The sequence below is a fragment of the Meleagris gallopavo genome, chromosome 3 (genome assembly GCF_905368555.1).
Source record: "Meleagris gallopavo chromosome 3, MGAL_WU_HG_1.1, whole genome shotgun sequence".
Taxonomy (NCBI): Eukaryota; Metazoa; Chordata; class Aves; order Galliformes; family Phasianidae; genus Meleagris; species Meleagris gallopavo.
This window is the reverse complement of record NC_139406.1, coordinates 13,423,190-13,445,609: the sequence shown is the minus strand read 5'-3', so window position 1 is coordinate 13,445,609 and position 22,420 is coordinate 13,423,190. Positions and strand designations below refer to the sequence as shown.

Here is a 22,420-nt window from a genome sequence, read left to right as displayed (position 1 = left end):
AAGGAACACAGTTTGAGCTGCCATCAGCTTTACCTGAAGTCAGTGGGATTGTGGGTTGTCAAAATCAGTTGTGTAAGGAGGACAGGCAGCGTCTGTAGATGTGCCTTGCTCCTCTACATGCACTAAGCTGAAATCTTCTAGTATTCAGACAGTATTTTAAAACCCAAAATATGTCTGTGGCAATTAGAGGCACTAGCCCAAAGAAGAACTGTGAACATGATCTGAAGAAGAAAATTGCCTCCCCTTTACCCCATTCCCAAGAATGACTTTTTTTTTATTTTGATGAAATGGGTAGCACGTGCAACATTGCATTTTTCATTATACTAGTAAGCTAACAACATGAGAAGCCATTAGTGTTCATGGGCAACATGTAAGGGATATGTAGACTACAAATTAAGGAAAAAAAAAAATTGTGTTTTCTGTGCACAACCTATATATGTGAGAATTTCAAAGTACATCTATGTTTGCTTTAGAAAATTTGCATTTGTCCACAAATGTAAATCAGAGTTTGCTACAAACAATGATCAGTGGATACCTGCCTGTTGTGGGGAAGGCTGCCGGTCACAGTATTTCCATAGTACCCTGAACACAAGCACCAGCATCACCCTTTTCCTTCAAATTGCTTTCCTGTATACAGCTCTACTGAAAAAAAAAACCCGAAACAACAGTCCTTTCTGTCATGGCTACAAGGCAGCTGAAGAGATACATTCAATTATATTCAAACGTGACCGTGTTAAAATGTGTTAAAAAGATAAAATGGGTTAGGCTAGGCACCTTCTCCCATACCTTTCTTATCTTGCTTGTTTTATAAGGTTTGGGACAGGAGCCTTGTTTAAACACAAGTTAGCATTACACCCTAACTTTAAATATGGACCTGTAGGCAGCAGTATAACATAAGTGTTAATACAATAACTGACTGCTGACCTTAGCTGAACCCTACAACCATGCTTATTCTTCAGTACAAATATAGCCACTCAGGAGTGATCCTTTGCTTGGATAAAATGCTTCCATTCAAAAGTAATGACAGTGTTTAAATTAATTAAGTTGTAACTGAAGTTTTTCCACGATGGTATCTTACAATAATAACCTACCAGTGTTACCCACAGCCTAATAAAAATCAGGCTTTGTGGTTTTAGGTGATATACAAACATTTCTGTAGACTTGAGGTAAAAAAATAAAATAAAAAATGTAGCATTTCTAAGGGAGTTGAGAACCTCAGTTTCACCTTCTGAAATTACTTCACCTCATAGGATCAGATTTTTGAAAGTGTTTATGCGTTACTCCTTTCAACAGTAGTAAAAGGTAAATGATAAAGAGAGATGCAAATTACAGGTAATGATTTTAATAGGCCTCAGGTGCCCGGCTGTGTGTCTGCAGCTATTTGCACTTATGCTCCCTTGCTTTTAAAACTGGGAAATAGAAGCAAAAAAGCCTAAGCATGAACAGGCAAATGTGGGCTGAAATATCTTTAGAAAGCAATTTTCAAAGGTGTATTGTTACACTGGGTTGTAAACAAGGTGCCTGGGAGTTTTTTTGTATGAGGTTAGTTGCAGAATTAACTTGAAATGTCCTTCCCAGGCATCTGTCTGTGTACTTAGCTGGTGTAGTTCAGAAAACCAGTGAGCTCAGCACTCCACACCTGTAGATAGGGTCCTAAGTCACTGTGAAAAGACTGTATTTAGAGTTGCTCTGAAGTACCTATATTGTACCTGCTAAATGAATGCAAAAAGGAATGGAGCTGTTAAAAGCAAATATAACTAAGGAGGGCTTTTCATGTTAAAAGAAGTGGTGTGCCTTGTATAGTGCCCTGGGATGTTAGAAGCTCTTCTCTCTGCAGCAGTGCTGTGAAGTCAGCATTAGGGAGAAGGAAAGCTTTTAAAGGCTTCAACTTGCTTTGAGCTTTCATTCATAGAAATGCTTTTTACCTGGTGTCTTATATAAAATAATTAAGTGTCACTTGTGCTGAAAGGACACGTTGGCTCTTGATCTTACTGCTCAGAGGCAGATTTTATATCTCAAGAGATTAGAAAGAATGCGTCAAATCACAGCATTTTAAAGAAGGAGGCAGAGAGATCTCCCTCCTTCCTCTCTCCCCTTTTCAGCCACAGGAGTTTCTGAAAGTGCTGTGTTGCTCCTCCTCTCAGCTCCCTCACATTGTCCCGCAGCTCGGACCCCACTTTGCAATAGAGATGTGATGGGTTGAGGTGAGATTTAGTTAAGCCGGTGGAATCAGGAAGAAGGCTTGAACATTGATATGGTAAAGATATACTCCAGGGATTTTGGACTCTATCTGAGCCAAGCCTGTGTTAGTTTTGAAGTCAGTTTGAGATCAAAAGCACAGAGACCGTTTGAAACTTTATCTGAATCAGACTGACAGATCGTGTAAGGTAAACGTTAAGTAAGATCACTTCAATTACTCAAATTAGTCAATCTTAGTAACTGGGATTGGGCATTCAGGTGAGGGACTGATCTGTTAGATTAGACTAGTGAGTGGGATAAAACAACTCACTTATTTCTCAGTGGTGTGGATAAGCACCTAGACAAGCTGGCTTCTCCATATCTGGATCACAGAGGTAGCTAAAATTTGGGCTGGCAAGTTCGGGGCTATTGTCTCCAACATCCAAAGGGCTCAGAGTCAGGAAGTGAGTTTCAACCCACCGTCAGTGTGGGCACAAAGCAATTCTCACCTTTTGCAGGAGTATTACCTTTGCAAATAAATGTATGCCATTTGATTAAAAAAAGACAGTGTAACACTCTTCGTGACAGCTGAGAGACTACAGGAGAGGTTCACTGTAATAAAATATAGTAATTAAAAATGTTTTAACTGAACCAACGGTATAGTCAGGTGCCAGCTGAAATGCTGACAAATCAACTCATTTAAAGATGCACTTGTGTAAGAGGAAGTTCATCTGCAGTAGTTTGCTTTAGGAGGCAGGTAGTTCTGATACCAGTTTATATGTAGAAAATTTTGCAGAGATTTTTTTCTAGCAGAGCACATTTTTTGCTTGGTTATGACTGTTTTTTGCTTGCACTTCCCATGGTTTCACATTCAGGTTCAGTAGCAGGAATTCAGAACTGGAGAAGCAGTGCCAAATTTCTGGTCTCTGCTTTCTGATGCCTGCCTCAAACAGCATGCTTTGGTACAGCTCTGCTTTTCTTCCCAGCTGTAAAACAGCAAGCACAGCTTTTATCCATCTTCAAATCGAGTTGAAACCTTTGACTGACTACAGACTTGAAAACAACTTCTACTTTTCCACCTCTTTTTAGGTTGCTTAAGACCTGTACCTCTTATGCAAGTCTTTCCTTTTGGTTATTTCTTCTCCTTCTCGGTGAAGAAGAAAGTATGAAGAAAGCTACTTAAGAAAAAAATGAAGTTAACAACAACAAAAGATTTTGCTCCAAATTACAGATTTTCAGCTCAAAAACACAAACCTGTTGTTCAGATTGCAGTGGCCATAGGTCTCTCATCTTGTTATGTGCACAGCTTCTGGTCTTGCAGAGAGAAAGAGATATTTTAGCAGAGAAAGTGGGCGCAGATCAGAAAGTTTTCTCATGCCACTCTGTAGAAGTGTATCAGCCTTGAGCAGAGCCTGCTATTGCCAGAACTCTGAGCCCTGTACCCAAATGGGGGCTTAGGGTAAGGTATCAGATTCATTTTCACTCCCAAACTCAGGAGGGATCTGAATGCAGATAAAAGGTTGAGGCCCCAACCCACCAAGTCACCTCATTTGTAAAAGAGGCCAGAGGAATCAATAGTGTGTAATATACAACACAGCAGTAATAGTGGAACTTTATAGGGTGGGTTCAGTTATAGCTTGAAATTGATTTCTTTACATTCTGTTTATTAAATATTTATAATGCTGTGGTATAGGACTGGTGCAAGCCAAGCAATGTGCAATAGGTCCCAGCTTAGCAAACAAGTCTGTGTATAATGTTGCTGCATGTTTATTTTGGGTGCCCATTGTGTTACAAGCTCCTATGGTTCACATGTCCTCGCCCATCTTTCCACATGTATTTCACAAATTCACAAGGCACAGTTGTTAACAACACTAGAAAATGGTTGTTTAAAGAAAAAGGCAAATTATTTTGTAAATAGAAGCAACAGCTGGTTGTGACTGGAAAGAGATCGGCATTGAAAGTCATTCTGAGAGGCTTATTACGCTTCCCCTAAAACTATCTACAAAATTTCCACCTCTTCCTGCCTCAAGCCTGAAAAAATTCTTCCTTTTTTTCTTTTGATATCCTGACACATTCTCTAAGGAAAGTGCTACTGTGGAACAGTGCTTAAGATCCAAAGAGAAAAATTCTTATCTATTCCCTTAAGCTACAGCCTTTACCTGCTTAACACCTGTAGTTTGATTGATAAGGCTTTACAAGATGTGATAAAGAACTTAATGCCATTAATAATATTCACACACTGGTAATCTTTGCTCAGAGTTCAGCCCTTGGCAATAGCAGTTTCTATTTTCTGCTGCGAGCTAATTGATTGGGGCATGCAAACTTTGTACGTGCAGTTCCAGTACAAATATGACCACACATTCATTTCACGATTAGATCTGTATGAAAACCAGGAGGAAGTGCCTCCAGTTACTTTATATTATGACATGGTTGTGGACAAACGTATCAGTGGGACAGCGTGGGAGAGCAGCTCAGAGATTTCTTGCACAAACTTGGCATGAAAATTTCTTATCTGTTTTGCATGAGACACTTCTCCGATGTGACCTGCTGTGTGGTAAGATACTCCAGTGCTTTGCACACCAACCTTCAAGCACATTTGGGGTATGTCAAACACCGTGCTGATAGCGCAACACTATAATTCATTCCACAGTGTTCTTAGTTCACACTTGCATTTTTGGTGCAGAAGGAATGCCACACTGGTATGCAGAGTGTGGTTCTTCCCTGCTCTTCCTTCTTGTGCAGTTATTGCTTGTTTCAAGTGCAGGCTGCTCTGTAGTGGTGTAAATAAGTTTTCCCAGATGCCAAGTAAAACATCAGAGAATAAAACCATATGTGTGTGTGTGTATCAGAAACCATATCAATATCTCTTGGGGCTGTGCAGCCCCACCAGCAGCCTGGAGATATTTAGAAAAGGAAATTTCTGCTCAGTGGGTCTGAAGGAGAGGAGAGGGCTAGAAGAGATCCAGGAGCTAGGAGCAATCATTTGGACTGGACTGCTGGTGTTTAAGGACAGCCTTTCCAGATGAGTCTTACAGAACTTTATTCCTGCCATCATACAGAGCAAAGCAGTGAAGTATGAGGGCCAGGTGCTCCAGGCTTGCCAGGCTTTTCACTGTTCTGACCTCATTTCAAGCCAGCACTGCTGTCTGTGCTTCCATAACATGAAATCCTACCCTCAGAAAAGGCCTCAGCCACAGGGGATCTCCAAGAAGGCCACCCCACTCTGATCAGCTCCCAGGTAAATTAATGAAAAAAGTGACCTCCAGCTGTAGGTTTTGCCAACTGACTGGAGCTCCATCTGGGGAAGCAGACAGAGGTCTCTCTCACATCGCTCCTTTCTTCTTTAGTGAGGCACTTAGAGGGATGCTCTCTGTAAAGCTCTCCCTGGCCACGAGTTCTGCAGGGGAGTGTGTTTTAATTCTTATGGTGATATTTTTAAACAATAATATCAGCGGTCTTAGTAAGAGACAGAAAATGCTGCCTTAAATACCTGCTCAAGAAGCAACTTTATTATAAGCCCCTCGTCAGGATAGTTATGTTTTTATTTTTTCACTTCCATTGCAGAGAGTTGCTAATTAAAGATGTCATGTAGACCCACACAGGAAGGAAAGAATTTCACAAAATATCCTGTTTCCCACCCAAAGGATGGGAATAGAGTGGGGGGAGAGAGGATGAATCAAAGGATGAGCACAAGAATATAAAGTTAAAACTGCAATAGCGACAATAAGGGTTTGTTCTTTTCCACAGGAGCCTGTCCCAAGAAAGGATTCCTAGTGGGCTACTTCCTGTTCACATTGCTGTCTTTCTCATGAGAATCCACTCTTAAACACCATGCCTCCTTGTAGGCTCTGACAGATGGTGGCATCCTACTGGACTCTGACTGAGCAAAGCAAGAAAGAGCTAACTGCATGAGAACGTACTGGTGGGGTGGAGTGTGAGGAGTAACCCACAGCCAAAACTCACAAGAACTGCAGCAAGGGTAAAGACTACTTATGTAACAGCTTGTGGCACTGCAGATAAAAATAACATAAAAACAATTCAAGAGCTCTATTCCATTTTGGTTAATGCACGTTAGGTCATATCGATGGACTCCTGATTCTTTGAAGAGGATTCTTGAGAAGTGTTAAGCACATCTGATGCTTATCAAGAAGGTTTGGGAACATTCAAAAGATATTTGATACTCTGTACAAGTTGCCCTTGGAATAACTATTCTGCCAGTGGTGCTATTAATCTAAAATCCTAATCTTATCCATTTCAGATGAAGAACCCTCTGTGAGAGGGTTTGAGAAAGCAATTCTTGCTAAGCAGATATTGTAAAGGTGTTCCTGTTACGTAGTGGCACATTGCACCTATGTACTGGTACTGTGCATATCATGTGGAGCAATAGGAAGTAATGGGAATTTGAGGTACATTGAATCCTTCTGTTAATAAATCCCACACTGCAGGCTTGGAAACCTCTGCCTTTAACATGGTTTCTCTTGTAGATGCTAAAAGAGAATTATTCAGACAAGTCTTGACCTTATGAAAACATCCAAGTTTTTTAAGCTGTTAGATATAAACAGCAGCTTTGGTAAAAGAAAGATAAAGAATCTCTTCCTTTCACTATCCTCTCACCGATTAAAACAAACTTAGTGAATAAGTGTCTCACTCCAAGTTTCAAAAATTAGGTAGAGAGACACCTAGATGTGAAAGAAAGGTGATTATGGAAAGGCCTAAAGGGACTGAGACATAAAACAAATACAGAAAGCGTAAGGCAGACATAAAATAAAAATGGATAGGTCTGAGGTTGTTGATGATTTTTCAAAGGAAAAAAAACTACAAAATCTAAGACAGACTTCCCTTATTGCAGTGATTCTATGCTTTGTGGTCATACTGACAAAATTCAGACGCTCTTGTATCTTCAGCTTCCCACTCAGAAAATGATTTCTTACAGATCAATTGTTACTTTTAATTGAAATCACTGTTTATAACATTCAGTAGTTTTATCGCCAGGAACACCTGTGTGAGAACTGAAGGTGATAAGGAAAATTTCAATACATCACTCCTTCCTATTGTCAAGGTATGTGCAGGTATAGAAGTCACTATCTGTCTCCTATTTAGGTAAGATAAGGGAATCATAAAATGGGGTGTGTTCTACCCATGGTCAATATGTAAAATCCCACCTGGAGTGATAAATACTTGGAAACTGTAAATCAAATGTGAAAACCAGGTCTCAAATATGTTCACTTGAGGATTTTATCATGCATTTGTGTTCCAGATACATTTTATTTTTTTTTTCTCATAGAATTTGCTAATGGCTACACCACTGTGACGTATTCATCTATGTCTCAATCTTGGGAATTGTATTTGGGCAGCTTCTGGTTGTTATACCAAATTGGTTCTTGCAATGGTTTACGGCTGAATAAAAGTATATTGAGAATTCTAAATTTCATAGGGTATTTTAAGCCAAACACATCCTGAAGGACTGTTAGCACTGAGGGGACATCTTAGTTACTCCACTGCAAATACATTGGCCTTTTGAAAAATACTCTTGTTTTTGAAAGTATTCTGTGCTAAGGATGATTCAGCCAAGAAGGACAGACTTTATGGGCAGCACTGGCCTGGGAATCAGCACACCAGTCAGAAATTTTCATAGATGTTCCTTTCCCTCACAGGTATAAAGCACCTAAATAGCACTGAACTTAGTAATCTTGATACTTTTGTGAATGTGTGTTGCCGTCTACTTTTTTTGAGTTCCCTGATGAAATACCAATCCCACTAATAAGATTATTATTTTTCTTTTTTAAACCAGAAAATTTTAAAACAGTCTTGTCCTTGGAATATCACAGTTATAATACCAGGTGGATTTGCTCCTCTCAATCTGGTGGAGCTGGGTGCCTGCAGTATATCATAGAATCACCAAGGTTGGAAAAGACCTCTAAGATCATCCAGTCCAACCATCCACCCATCGCCAATATTTCCTACTAAACCATGTCCGTCTGTACAATACCTACATGTTTCTTGAATACCTGTAGGGTTGGTGAATCCACCACCTCCCTGGGCAGCCCATTCCAGTGCCTGGCCACTCTTTTGGAGAATTTTGTCCATAATGTCCAACCTGAATCTCCCCTGGAACAACTTGGGGCCATTTCCTCTAGTCCTACTGCCAGTTACATGAGAGAAGAGGCCAACCCTCAACTCACTACAACCTCCCTTCATGTAGTTAGATAGAGCAGTAAGGTCTCCCCTGAGCTTCCTCTTCTCCAGACTAAATAATATCCCAGTTCCCTCAGCTGCTTCTCATAAGGCTTGCAATCCGTCATGCAAACAACTGAAAAGCATTATGTCCATAGCAACACTGTTGTCTTACTCAAGGCTTTCTCCAAAGTCTGTTTTAGCCCTGCACACAAGACAAGAGTTTTCAATGGCATAATGGAGACTTTCTGGCATGCTCGCCTATTTAGATAGCTCTATTCATCTGGGCTCTGAAGGTCTTGCCAGCCTTGTTTTGCATCAATCGAGATTTCTCACTGTAATTATGCTTCTCAACAGAGAAGTCATCTTTCCTGAAACAAAGGACAATCAGGAGACTTTTTCTGGTTCAGAAATCCTGACTCTGCTTCACTGATCAGATCCATGTTGGTGCCGCCCTGTTGCTCTGCTTCTTTCTAGGATTCCTCTCAGAGCTCTGTTACCAATGTGAGCCACAGTTTTCTGATACCAAAGCAGAGGAGTCCACTTGGGTGAGCTCAGTTCTCTCTAAGCATGTCAGACAGCCTCAGCTGTTTGCATCTGTTTTGCTATATGGAGCTTAACTGTTACTTTCACTGAAATGAGAAGAGTGTAGTTGGCAAACTCATTGGCTTAATGAGGTCTGCAAATTGTCTTTGAGTCCAAGACTCCCATGATGGCAATTGCTTGCACTTTTCAACATAGCAGTCTTTATTCAGGGTAAAATTTTCAAAAGTGCTTAAGTGAAGGTCAATAAGACCTACCTATTAAAATATATAAAGAAATAAAATCTGGACCCATAATTAACAGATGTTTGTGGTCCTGCAATAAGCGAAACTATTTTAACAGCACTTTGGTAGAAACCAAATGCTAAAGTAACCATTTGGTTAAAAAGCTGCTTAAGTGTGTAGCCTGATGGGAAGGACTCCCTCCCTGAAAAAAAGCAAACCCTGGGCTCAAAGAAAATTTAATTACACAGACAAAATGAAACAGCCCCACATGGAGGGCAGCTTGGAACTGCTTTCATCCCCCCAGTCCTGTATCTTGAGGGAGTCTAATGCCATAATGGGATGGAAAGTACATTAAATAGCAGGGTGGAAAGTCTTTGGCTACAGCAAATGAGAACAAGCTCAAATGCAGCAGATGCAAAAATGAAGGAAGAATGCTCTTACTTTTGGAAAGCCTCAGGTAGGCAGGGATCTCCAGCAAGATGCCCTTTCCTCCACTGCCAACCCTTAAATGAGGGCTGGAAGGGCTGCATTCTGGCTCCACCCCTTCCAGTCACTCAGATACACTGCATGTACCTGAGCTCCCCTGGGTTGGCCCTGCCTTCCTACCAAGTGCATAATCACTGTTTTAGGCTGTGATTTACCATATCCACTACAGGGAGCATCTTGTCTATAGCAGGGTAATCTGCTCCTTTGGAAGCAGCAGTTCAGGCTCTGGCAACTTACCCTGCCTTTTTTCCCTATGCATCACTTCCATGGAGGAGAGTTGGACAGCTGACAGGTAGCAGGCTGGTTGTTCCCCTTAACCTAAGAGATGGCGGGTGGCATCCCCAGAGAGGAGAGAGAGTGACTTCAGGTACCCCAGGAAGCCAAAGGATTTATCTTTTGTATCCAGGCTACTGAGCAAATAGGGGACAGAATATCACATCTCGCTTTGTGAAATCTAGCCTTTTAATTTCCTTTGGTTTCACTACACTTGTCCAAAGATGAAGTGTTTCATTTTGGGGGTCAGAAGGAGGTCTTCAAAGCAAAATGACATTTTCTCATTTTTCATTGCATGTAAGAATTGGGGTGGGGGGAAATTATTTCAGTTTAATCCAAGCCTCCAAAATGTTTCCCAGTTGGCAGTCATACTGAAAATAAATGCAATAATTCATGTAGCTGTATACACTTTGCACTCAGTAGCAATGAGTTACACAAATACCTATATTTCATTTTTAAGGCATTCGTTTACACAGTGAAGTAGCGAGACTAAGCATGGGAATATATGTTTCAGATTCAGTGCCTGGATTTGTGAGCACATACGATGGACATGGATGATAGAAAATGAGTACAAATTCCACTTTATTTGTGTTCCTTCTCTTATATAAGCTTGTGCACTTTATCTGATTGTTACTTGCTTTAATAATAGTAACCCTGTGTGGGATGGAATGAAAGCTTTCCACAATGAACCTCAGCTCTGCTGATCTGACTAGCACTGACCCAAGCATTAGGCTGCTTTCTATGACAGACATGGTGTAAAATGAGGAGGCATGGTGTAAAGTGAGAGAAGCATCTGTCCCTGGGTGGAGTAAATGAAATAGAATTTAAGGCAACAAAAACCCTGAGACTAACCGGATATCTCATTTATCCTTCTAAATGTAAATGAAAATCACATGTAAAATATTCTTAATAAAACAACTGGCACCTTTAGTTATTTTAAGCTTGGACTCTGCCAAATGCAAATACAATAAATAATTTCAGAGAGAGAACTCAGTAGACTAGTCCAAAATCTGTTTTTGAATTTTTTTTTTACAGAGATGCCAACGCTGTTTGATCAGCATGGGAGAGCAATTTGTTGACTCACGAACTTAGCTCTCTCTGATTACTGCTTACATAGCACTTTGGAAAGGTTGGCCAAATACCTTCAAGTCAAGTACCTTGTTATTATGAACATGAGTGCCAATAACAAAGAAAAAATAGTCTGCATGTCACTGAATAATAAATCACGAAGGCAAATAAACGACTTTTCTAAGAAATGCTCTATTTACATTTTGTCACGTGACATGGCTTTGCTTATGCTCATGGACGTGATAACACTTAAAAGAATATTTCCCTTTCAGTGCAGCATCTTGACATCAATCATCTTAGTGCAACTACACATTCTGGGATCTGTTTGCAATCAGGCAAATGAAGCGACAAGGGAGACTTTGCAGTAAGACCAATTTTTAGTTTAAGTGATGAAGCTCTATAGGTAAACATAACCGGCCTTGTTCAGCAGTCATAAACTACCTCTCTCACACCAGACTTTGGCATAATTACTCATGCAGAACAGGTATTCATCCTCCTTAAGCACCACATGAATGAGGCCATGGTAAAGTTATGCAAAAGGAATATGTATCCAATCTGATAAGGAGTCCCTAATAATTGCTGGTATTTTCCATAATATTAGTTTAGGGCTTGAGCCACAAAAAAGGTTTAGGCATGTAAGCTCTGCCTAACTGCCTCTGTAGGTATCTGCAGCCAAAATTTATATCCTCAAAACCCCTGTTCAGCTACTGCCTAACCCTGGAGGCGTCTGAAGTCTGCAAGTGCCTATGTTCTTGCCAGGAAAATTCCTGAGGTGCCCAGAGGTCTGCTCCTGGGCATGCCTGGAACTGCCTCTGTTTTTTCTTTCTTTTTTGCGTTATTTTTGTGAGGTTTTTTTTCTTCCATTCCTGTGCTAAGTAAGTTGAAACCCATCTCATATTTAACCCTTGATGGCATCCGTGACTGGGAGCTCTGACAAACCGCCTTTGAGAAGCCCTGATTGTCCCTTGGCCATAAAAATAAATAGCAAAGCTGGAGGAAGTAGTGGCTTAGCCTCAGTCGACCCTTCCATGGTGGCAGGAGACCCAGCTTCACATCCTCCCTCTGACAGAGAGGAGGATAGATAGCTGTACTGCTGTGGGCCAAGCAGAAAGCAAGGATGGTTAGCTAGCCTAGTGCAGCATAAGGACTCCTTGGCCCTGCAAAGGCTGATGCTTTGCTGTGTGGTGTAGAACTGCATCTCTCTCCTGGAAGAGGGGCAGCCCTGGAGCTCTGCTCATGGCCTGCTGCCTGAGTGGCTCTGCCTGGGGCACTGAACAAGGTGGCAACGCCAGCACAGAGAGCTTGGGGGCCTCCCCTCGCCTCAAGCCTGGCAATCAGAGTGTTTGGCAGGAGGCTTGGGCCTTCCATGGGCAACTCATCCAACATGATCACTCCGAGCTGCCAAAAGGGGAGGCCTGGTTCACTCACCCCACACCCCTCAGTCATGAAGTCCTTTCCTCTCTTCAGGCAGTTCTGGCACGCACTGCCTCTGCCATATCAGTTCAACTTACTACAAATGCCAAAGGCTTTTTTTTTGTCACCCTTGGCAGGCATAACCTTATGTAGATTTAGGGAGTTGTGTCATCCTGTGAAAGGATCCAGCAATCCCTACAGCTGGCTCAGAGGAGGCAGCATGAGCAGCTGTGGTCTCCTGCCAGCTTGAATGAGGGCTACTTTTAGACATCAGCCCCTTTCTCCTGGGGCACAACCTCTTATGGGCTGGGCAGAGAATTGTGCTCTAATGCACCACCAGAAGTCTTTCTGTTGCAAGTGAGAAAACCCTTAAGTGATCTTATTTTTGCTGCATCAATCCATTTTTCCTCTTTCTCTATTTTTTTTAATTTTTATTTTGCAGAAACAGTTCAATTTCTGACCTAGTAAAATCAGCCTTTGGTTACTGTGTGCAGGAGCTGATGTTCATGAGAAGGGGCTAATGTGTCTCCACACCAAAAGAAAACACAGGCCAACAGGAGACAGCTGTTCATTGCCAGCAATGGGAAGAGGGAAAAAACACACAATAACGCCTCTGCTATCTTTTCAACTGTCTTCAGGTGAGTAGAATGAAAGTGGGTGGGTGCTGTAATTACGCTTCAAGTAACACGAAGCACTTAAATGTGATGGAGACATTCTCCCCTTGCTTTTTCTTTGTTTTGTGAAGCCCAGGAGATAATGTGGTGAATGCCAAATGTAATAAGCAAGAGACCCAGAAGAATGAAAATGAGCTAAAAGGTTAGGGTATCAGTATGCCTAGAAGGGAGAAAGAAGAATCCATGGCCCTATTTCTAGCAGCTCCCTGGGTTTAACATCCTATTGCTTTGCAGCAAGTGGCTACTTCCAGTTTCTCTAGCTAGGGTAGTCTGAACACCTCTTGGAATATTTCTGTCCTTTCTGTTGGACTTTTTGATAGGACACCTCAGCCTGGAACTTGTCTAGCCTGGTCAGGTATAGCTGGGGACCAGCAGTTAGTGTTCTCAGATTGAGTTCAAATGCCTTGCTGATGGAGATGTGGAGCTGAGATCTGCTTTCCTGTAAGAAACTGGAGGCCCGTTGACAGGTAAAGAGTTTCAATTCTGTTACTGATCCATCTTTTATCTCAGTGGAAAAACAGCAGACTTTTTTTTTTTTTTTTTTTTCTTGTGGCTGAAATGTGTTCATATGTTCCTGTCTGCATAGACTCTTCAGTTCTTGGATGTATCCTTGACTATGGTAATCCTTGGTTACACTGGCAGCAGTAAGAGTTGAATCCATATCTTTCCAACAGATATAGAATCATTCCAGTATCATGTATGTAGCAGAGCTGATATTTGGGCAAACAACTGGAGTAATCAGTTGGCACAGCTAGTGAGGTATGAATTAGATGACAAGCACCTCATATCTGCTAGTGACTTCTTTGTGTAATGCCAGTTTGGGTGCATGAATTTCTATTTAGCCTCAAAAAGAAATACTTCATTCTTCTGACTCTTCAGTTGTGCCCCCCTCTGCCAAGATTACAAATTAGAACAAGCATGTGGTAATTAAGAATGTGTTGTGGTATTTTTTTTTTTCTAAGGGCCAGACTTAATGTATGAAGGAAGTTCATTTCCTTTTGTCTTCAGACCTCACAAAGCAAATAGATAATGAAAGAGGATGATAGTCCTGCTGGGGATCCCCAGCTCAGCCCTTGGATGAACACTGGGCCTGCGCTGCACATCATTTGTGTGCCAGGTGAACCCCTCATGAATGTGTTGTAGACATGTTTCTAATCCTGTCCCCTTGCTGCCCTCTGACACTGGGCTCCCTGGGTGGACCCTGTCCTTAGCACTTTGCTTAGCATGCCTGGGGCAGTCCATGGACTCCATTACCATCACCCATCTGGGCCTGTCATGGCCACACTTTGAGTGACCTCTGCCTCATGTTCACCCTTGGCTGTTATCTCCCCACCTCTTTAGGGAGCAGACACACAAACAGATAAAGATTTTTTTCAGATGAGTAGTATGTATTTAACTGCTGCCAGACAGAGCTCCTCAATGCCAAGCTTCTGCCAGAACAAATTTTACAATGGAATTAAAAGGCACATTTTGCTGTTTCAGAATACTGTTATCATAAAGTGCATGCAGATACTAAAGTTGAGAAGGTCTTGTTTGGGAGGGATTGTCATTGATGCATTGTGGAAGTTTCTTTGTATAAATCACCCTTTCAATAATGAGATTTTCTTCTTGATGGAGAGTCATTAATCCTTGCTTAAAATACAGCCCACATACTCAGTTAAGTATTCAGAGCTATGGTGGTCACTCTAAGGGCAATGACTTTGCTGGCACAGGTTAGCATGTAGATTCATACAGCATAGCTCACAGAAGAGTTATTTTGCATAGGTTTTCCATAGCCACCTGTTTGCTGAGTAAATAACACGATATATCTGGACCTCAGCTACATATAAATAAATATCATATCTTAATAGATGTGCTACAAAATTAGCAGGATAATGCATTTATCCTCTTTTCTGTTTCATGTCCTTAAGATTTTATGTCAGTGCCCACTGTGTGCCTATCACTTAAAAAGCACCTGTGAAGGCAGAGCCCTCATCCCTGGGGGGGCTTCCTTGTAGCATGGTGAAGGGTCATTAACGAGCAGCATACTATACCCAGTGAGAAAACCAGAGAAGTGCTTTGCTGCTTAAGTGTGCTTCTTTCATATTCCACAGGAGAATGGGCTTTAAGAGTCTGAGGTGCTTTGCTTTTCCCATATCTCACCTAACTTCAAGCATATTGTAAACCATGGTTTTTATCAATCAAAGAATTACCTTTAGGTTAAATAAGCAGTGTTGTCAGTTTCCACGTCTTACAACCATTTGATTTTGAGACGTGTTGTAGAAGGGCTCTGGTGTTGCTGCTCTCCCACCCCCTCCCCACTCAGCTGCTTGATCTGTGAGAAAATGCGTCTTCCTGGTAGTGCCATATTAGAAAGGAGGGGTATTTCCTGTCTAGTAGAGCTATCATCAAGTTTCAGTCCAAATAAAGCTGAAAGGGTCTGCAGATTGGGAGGCTTTTTTGGTGAGACTTGCTCTGTACATTTGTTTTTATAGTACTATAGTTGCCAATCAAAGAAGCAAGAAAGTCAGTGCTTAATCCAATGCAGACTAAACAGCAAGGGGACTGGTTATGGGAATTTGCTTACAAAGAGATTTCCTGTTCTGTTTGGAGGTCAGTCCCAGTAAAAATAAGATAATGGAGGGATTTACTTGGTTCTTTAACACAGAAGTGTGGAAGTGATAATCTCAGCACAGTGTGTAAAGAACATGGGCAGGAATTATGCAGTGCCTATAGAAAAAAGCTTTTTCTCTGTTATTTTGTGGGAGGAAAAGAGGATATCGCTTCAAATCGAAACATCAGAACCTTCATTTTTTTATTGGTTGTCTTAGTTCTCAGGCCATAATGAGGATGCATATCCTTCAAAGGCAAATTAGGCAGATTGTTCTTTTGCAGTCACGTTGGCAAACTTGTCTCCTAGTGATGAGCTAATTTGTTAGTATGTTTTACAAACTTATTTGCATTCAGTTGTACTGAATTTCCATGTTAATAAGGGAGTAATCACTCAAACAACAAAAAAAATCCAATCTCTAGGCATAATTTTAGGGATTATCTAGAACATCTAATTACTTCATCTGATGCAATTACACTCTTCTAAATGGGTAGAAGAGTGCATATTTGTCATGCTTGTTGCCTTGGGGTACTCCAGGATATGTTTTATGTAACTGCATCAGTGTATTATGATAGATGGTTGGAATAAAGCTGAGGTCAAAAGTCACAAGAGTAGGATCCTTCTGAGCAGCAGTGGTCAGCTCACGAAGAAGCACAGCCTGGGAATGTTATCCATGGGGCAGCAGGAGATTGCTTGTTCCATTATGTTACACGGAAGTAGAGCCGCAGCACTGTACTCTTTCAAAGGGAATTGCAAATGAACAACACTTTTCCTCCTGCTTCAAAATGGAAGTGTTGCGGGAATAAGTTGTAGATGATTCAACCCTGCAGGTGTTCAAGGCCAGGCTGGATGGGACCCTGGGCAGCCTGGTCTGGTATTAAATGTGGCAGTTGGTGGACCTGTCTGTGGTGGAGGGGTTAGAGATTCATGATCCTTGAGGCCCCTTCCAACCATTCTGTGATTGTGTGATTCTTTGATTCCAAGAATGGTCAGATTACCATAATTGTCTTAGTTTTGTCATACCCTCTCCTTAGCCAATGGCGATTTGAATGCAAGTGCACTGGCGCACTCTGACGGGATATTGCTAATGAGCCATACAGTTGTTTTGCTTATTTGTCATCCATATGCTTTCCCATTCCCCCTGAGGAAGAGATGGAGGTTCGCTTTCACACTGCCCATTGCAAAGTTTGACCATGCAAGATATGGGCATAGAAACAGCCATGGCAAGAGCTGCAGGTAAAGGGCTGGAGAAAGTTGGGAGCTACAGTTCTTGGTGAATGGCATTTTCCCTGTGTTAAGCAGTGCTTTTGTCCCTCTCCTCTAAATAACCTTCTAACATCAGATGCTCTATCTTCATTCTTAGCACATATCCTAGTAGTTTCCTCATGCTTTTTTGGATAACTTCTAGCTGTGAAGCTATCAAATCTGTCCTGACATTTGCCTGCCAGAGGTTTGTTCCATTACATGTCTAACTATTTTCAAGAATCATACAGGCATCTGTTCTTCTCTGATGTGTTTCTAGCCTTCACATCCTTGTATTAACATGGAAATAATATTCAAATTGAAAATCTGTAGTTTAGTTCTTAACATAGAGTTGTGATGAGCAAATATAATTTTTCGTGGCAAATGCACTTGTTATTACGTTGCATGACATTAAAATTCCTTCCATGTTTCTAGAAGAATTTCACCCACTCTGACTTCTTACATAGGCCAGAGTTAGGGTCTGCCAAGGTTATTGTTAGATTCTTCTTTCTGGGGGGGTATTTGGAGATTATTAGAGATAGTTGTTTTCCAAACATATGTTTGATTCTTCTTTGCAGTCCTGGACAAAATCTTTGTTTGTACTTGCATGTAAACCAAGTCGTCCAGCACATGAACATTAGTATACTATTTATCTGAGTCTTCTGATGTAACTTTATCAAATCACATTATAACTTCTGTTGCGTTCATTCACACTTTGTCTTCTTTGTGATACAGATGGCAAAGCCAAATGAGCAATGAAAGACCGTATCCTAGTTTGACAATGGAGTCTGTACTGCATTTATTTAATTGATGAATGCAATGTTGTTCACATCAATTATTTTTGCTTGTGTGCATTAACTTGGTGAGCAAGTGAAGTTTTCTCCAGTTATGTGTCTTACTAAATCTTCAATTTCTTTATTTGTTTTGGAGATATAGCGGTTCATGGATAGGTGTGTTAATCTTTTTGTCTAAATCAATCATTTTTTATGATGCTGATTTGTTTGTCATCTCTTTAAAGCATTCTGCAATTTTTACGGTTTCACTGCTCCTCTCTTTAGGTTTCCTCTGACAACAATTACAATTTTAACCAAATACACAATGCTGTCATGTGGAAAGAGCTGTGACATATTATTGACTACTAGTGGTGAATCTAACTGTAGTAGATCAGCTAATCTAGTCTGTTTGAAATTACTGTTCTTATGCTTTGTGGAATCACTTAGTGCTGATAATTTTCTCAGTGCTTCATATGTAGGCTGTGTCTTTTTTTTTAGGTTTGAGCTTGATTTGCCTGACCTATTAAATGTGTTGGGACAAAATGAATTCTTTAGAATGACTATTTGATTTTTGTTCTGTAAGGTTTTTGATTTGGACTTCTTAAAAAGAGCCTTACCTCTATTCCTTTGAAAGAATCCCTCTGGATTCTTACCCTCTGGCTCCAGAGATGCTACGTTATTTGCTAGTCTACAAAGCCAGGTTCACTTTCCATGGTCTCTTTATCTCCACGATCCTGGTGGTACTCACGGAAGGGGCTGAGGACCCCTGCTTCTGGCTCAGGAGGGTGCTGAGCATCTGCATAGAATGGTTGAGGCCCAAGGAAAGGTAAAAATGACAGTTTCAGTTCAGAGATGTAGCCAGAACCTCCACATAACCCAAAACTGAGAAAGGGAGACACCACCTCATCTACCTCTTCTCCAAGCAAGGAAGGTGAACCAAGGACAGAACCTGGGAGGAATATGCAACCAGAAGGGCAAGTAGAGATTTCTGAAGGGAGATTTGAGGGTGCATGACCTTTAGCATTGGCCAGACCCACTGAGCTCTTTGAAGTGAAACTGGTGGAGATGCTCAACATGTCCCCACATGTCAAACTAAGCTCCTGTAGCCTTAGCCCCAGGTAACGTGCATCCAGCCTGGCACCAATGCTCCCTCCGTCTTTGCCCTTCTGTTATATTAAATCCACAGAGCACATATTAAATACAATAATTTTGTTTTTCTAACTGAGTACACCGTTGAACTTTGTCTTAATTAAAATACAGTTCTGTGAAAACTAACAATAAAGCTGTGACCTGTACGTGATTTCTCAGTGGCATAGTCTCTAGGTCTTACTTTTACAGAATTTCTTCTACTTTCATCCATAAAGAACATTTTTGCTTTCAATATTTGGTGTGCATGAAGTAGCTGAGTTTTTTCATGTCATGTTTGGGAGCAACAGTAGCTATGCACTCTTCTTAAAAATCCCTTTTGACAATCTCCATAAGCTTTCTAGTCTACTTACTTTGAAATTATTTTGGATTCTCTGTGTTTCCAACAAATCATAGCCAATAGGGATCATATGTTGTATTAAACACTTGATCTCTCCCCAAAAATTCAGCTACTTTTTACTCAATGGTCTGTCCAAACAATGAATTAGTTTCTTCGTTAACTGGATAACAAAGGCCAGCCACAACATATGTTTTCTTTCTTTTGAAGTGCTCTCTTAAAAAAGAAAGAAAGAAAAAAAAGAAACAGCTTACATTCAGATGTTTACCAGTTTAAAAAAAAAAAAAAAGTTTCCTCTGAGTGAGATGTATCTGGAGAGTTTTAAAAGATTTTATTATCATTGTTGTAAAATTAGTAACAGGCCGAAGCAGGAACCCCGGTAAAACTTTGAAATTAAAGAAAGTTGAACAGCAGTATGTTCTTCTGTCTGCAGTGCTTCATACATGAAGCATGCATGCTGACATGCATCATTTAACAAAATGCCTAAAAATAATGGCCTTGGCTACTAAAAAATCTTGGTGAGAACACATAATAAAGGTCTGGTTCTATTGATCAGAATTTTAGTTATGCAGAAACACGCAGAAAGTTCTATAGAAATGAGTGGAACCAATGTTGTTTTAAATGCTATTATAAGAATTCGTACTCATAGACACGAGTTCTCTGTCAGTTTTTACAGGTCTGTTTGTCTGGTGAAGTGGGAGGTTTTAATAACAGTACAATATATATTTTGAATGTTATCTCTTGTCTAAGAATTAAAAAAGTATGCTACAGAAGGCATACAGAAAGCCATAAATTATCATCCTGTTGATAAAGGAATATTTTCTGATGTTCTGTGGACCCTAAAATAATGAAGATGTAAGTGAAAAATAGGAGTTAGTCAAATATGGATGTTACTTCAAAGTAAAATACGATGTTAAAGTCGGACAAGTTTTGGAACAGCTGTCATGTGACACACAGCTATGAGATTAAATTCTTTTCTTGCTGCCTTAAATCAACACTTCCACAATTTTTCCATTGTATTTTCAGTACTTGTTCTACCACGTCTCTCCTGCAAGAATTCTGTATGTGAACAGCCCTTGATTTTTCCAAAATATTTTTTCTAAGACCTGGTTTATTTTCAACATGAAAAGGGACAGTGCAGATGAAGGTATAAAACAACGAGAGTTAGTTATTTACATAACTACAATCTACTCTTCTTGTGTTTGGTCATTCATAACACGAGGATGGGAATGATTCCCAAAGCTGAAAGGCAAGAAATTTGAAATGCTATAACATTTTTCCCTGTTGCCTTAAATAAAATACAGAAGCAGTATTTTAAAAATGCAGCCCTGATAAATCATTTTAGCACTGAACAATGAGATCATTTAGTTATAATACTTTCAGAGCTGGTCATACCACTTACAAGCAAAATAAATGTTTTAGCTATGTGACAAGTCAGACATTGTGTTATGCTCTTCAATGGTGGAAAAGAGCTTCAGCAATTGTCTCCTTGAAGAAAGCCCCTGACTCCTCTGAGTAAATGTGCTGGAGGGGGAGGGGTTCTTGCACCACTTGGTAGTTGGGAAGGAGGCAATATGGGAGGCTCATCTCCTGAGCCCCTAGGCAGCACTAAGGGGCAAACCAAGGGCAAGTTCATGGTCCTCCTTCGACATGCTTAGCAATCAGAAGCGGACAGGTATGTCTGTGTACCCCTAGTGGGCTGTCTTGAAGTGAAAGACCCTAGAAGGTGTCTTTTGCACTATTTATGGAGCCTGCATATATACATGCCTTACTTCTATGGGAGGAGCTCAGTAAACTCAGCATTTGGAGTTGCAGAAAATTTGAAGATTAAACTACTCCAGACAACAACCCCAGCCAAAGGCAGGGAGTAGGTGCTACTCAGTCTACATTTGGGGGGAAAAAAAAAGTTTTCATGCCACTTGAATTTGTGGGTGATAAATCTGCTGAACCCTACCTCAGCTTTCTCCAATGCATCTCAAAAGAAACATTCTCCAAACTTTTGTATGCAACTGGAATAAAATGTATTTCCAAAAGAAAAAAATTCATACTTATAAAGGATGTACAGATGTACCTTTAACCACTTTTTAAAGTTGCAAAGCTACATAGTCAATGGAATAAAGGACTCCTAACACAATACTTTGTTGGTATTAAGTATAATTCACCTCTAACTGGTTTTAATATGCATCTGCCTTTCTAATTTCTACTAGGTGTTATTCATTGTGAGGAATTACCTTTAATTTTAAGGCATAACTGTGGATTTAACCGCAGCATACAGAAATTTTATGTGAAATTCTTGTGTTTGCAGCAGTATGACTCATAGCAACCTCAGTTAAAGTGGGGAAAAAAAGACATATTTTAGAACTCGTATCTGAATTTGGAATGAGTTTAGTTGGGCGCACGTCCTAGTTTTGAAGGAATTTATTCTGAATCTTCTGCTTTTGATTGAGGCCGTGTTTAAATACCCTTCAAAACCGTTAACCAAGGTGACAACAGTTTAAGTAATGCAGTCAAATAACAAGTTTTCCTATGAATGCTTCATAGGAGACTACTTACAGTCCCAATCTCTTCTCCTTAGAAAGCATTCTAACAGATGGGGAAACTGTGGCAGAAACTGGATCAGATAATCACGGGACAGGCAGAGCCAAGAGCGTAATGCATGGCATCTCCTTTCCTTCTCCTTGCCCCTGAGCACATGGCCTCCTTCACACATACTTCGTCGTGTCCCCCTGGCGATGGACCATAATAGTTACACAATCATAAAGACATGTTTGCATGCTATAAAAAACTATTTGACCTTTATCACAACTTGTGGTTCTTTAGGATCTGGCAAAGTGTATCTGCTGCTGAATGAAACTATGATAAGAAGTATTTTAGATAACCAGTCTCTGTGCTGCTTAATTTTGAGTATGTTCTCTAGTTTTGTTCTGGCACTGCCAAGTGGTGCTCTCTAAGATAGTGCCTCCACCTCACACACTGAAGCCAGACAACAGAAACCACTCCCGAGGGGTTATAGATGAGACTGAAGCAACCTGAAATCCTTCTTTCCTGCATAGATTTCCAAGGTCCAGTAGGCTTTGTGCCTTCCAACATCTCTGCATCCTCATGCAACACAGGCATCAAACTCGTGCAATGAAAATACTATTCTAGTGGACCCATGTGTTATTTCAGGCATATTGAACTGGAAATAATAATAATAATAATAATAAAGGCCTACCAAAATTGTAACTGTGTCATAGGATCACCATAGAGCAACATAAAGGATGAAGATGGGGTGGTGGGAAAGACCAAGGCCAAGTGCA

The 22,420-nt window shown here is 40.6% G+C and overlaps 1 long non-coding RNA gene across 5 annotated transcripts in view; it reads left to right on the top strand.

The window, feature by feature from the left end:
- The window catches only part of LOC104910124 (uncharacterized), a 220,871-nt gene that overhangs the window by 158,082 nt on the left and 40,369 nt on the right, over nucleotides 1-22,420 (top strand). For all 5 annotated transcript variants that reach the window (XR_014882310.1, XR_014882314.1, XR_014882312.1 and 2 more), the window contains 2 exons: nucleotides 5,926-6,157; nucleotides 12,802-12,997. This is a non-coding gene — a long non-coding RNA (uncharacterized LOC104910124). The remainder of the gene's footprint in view (nucleotides 1-5,925; nucleotides 6,158-12,801; nucleotides 12,998-22,420) is intronic.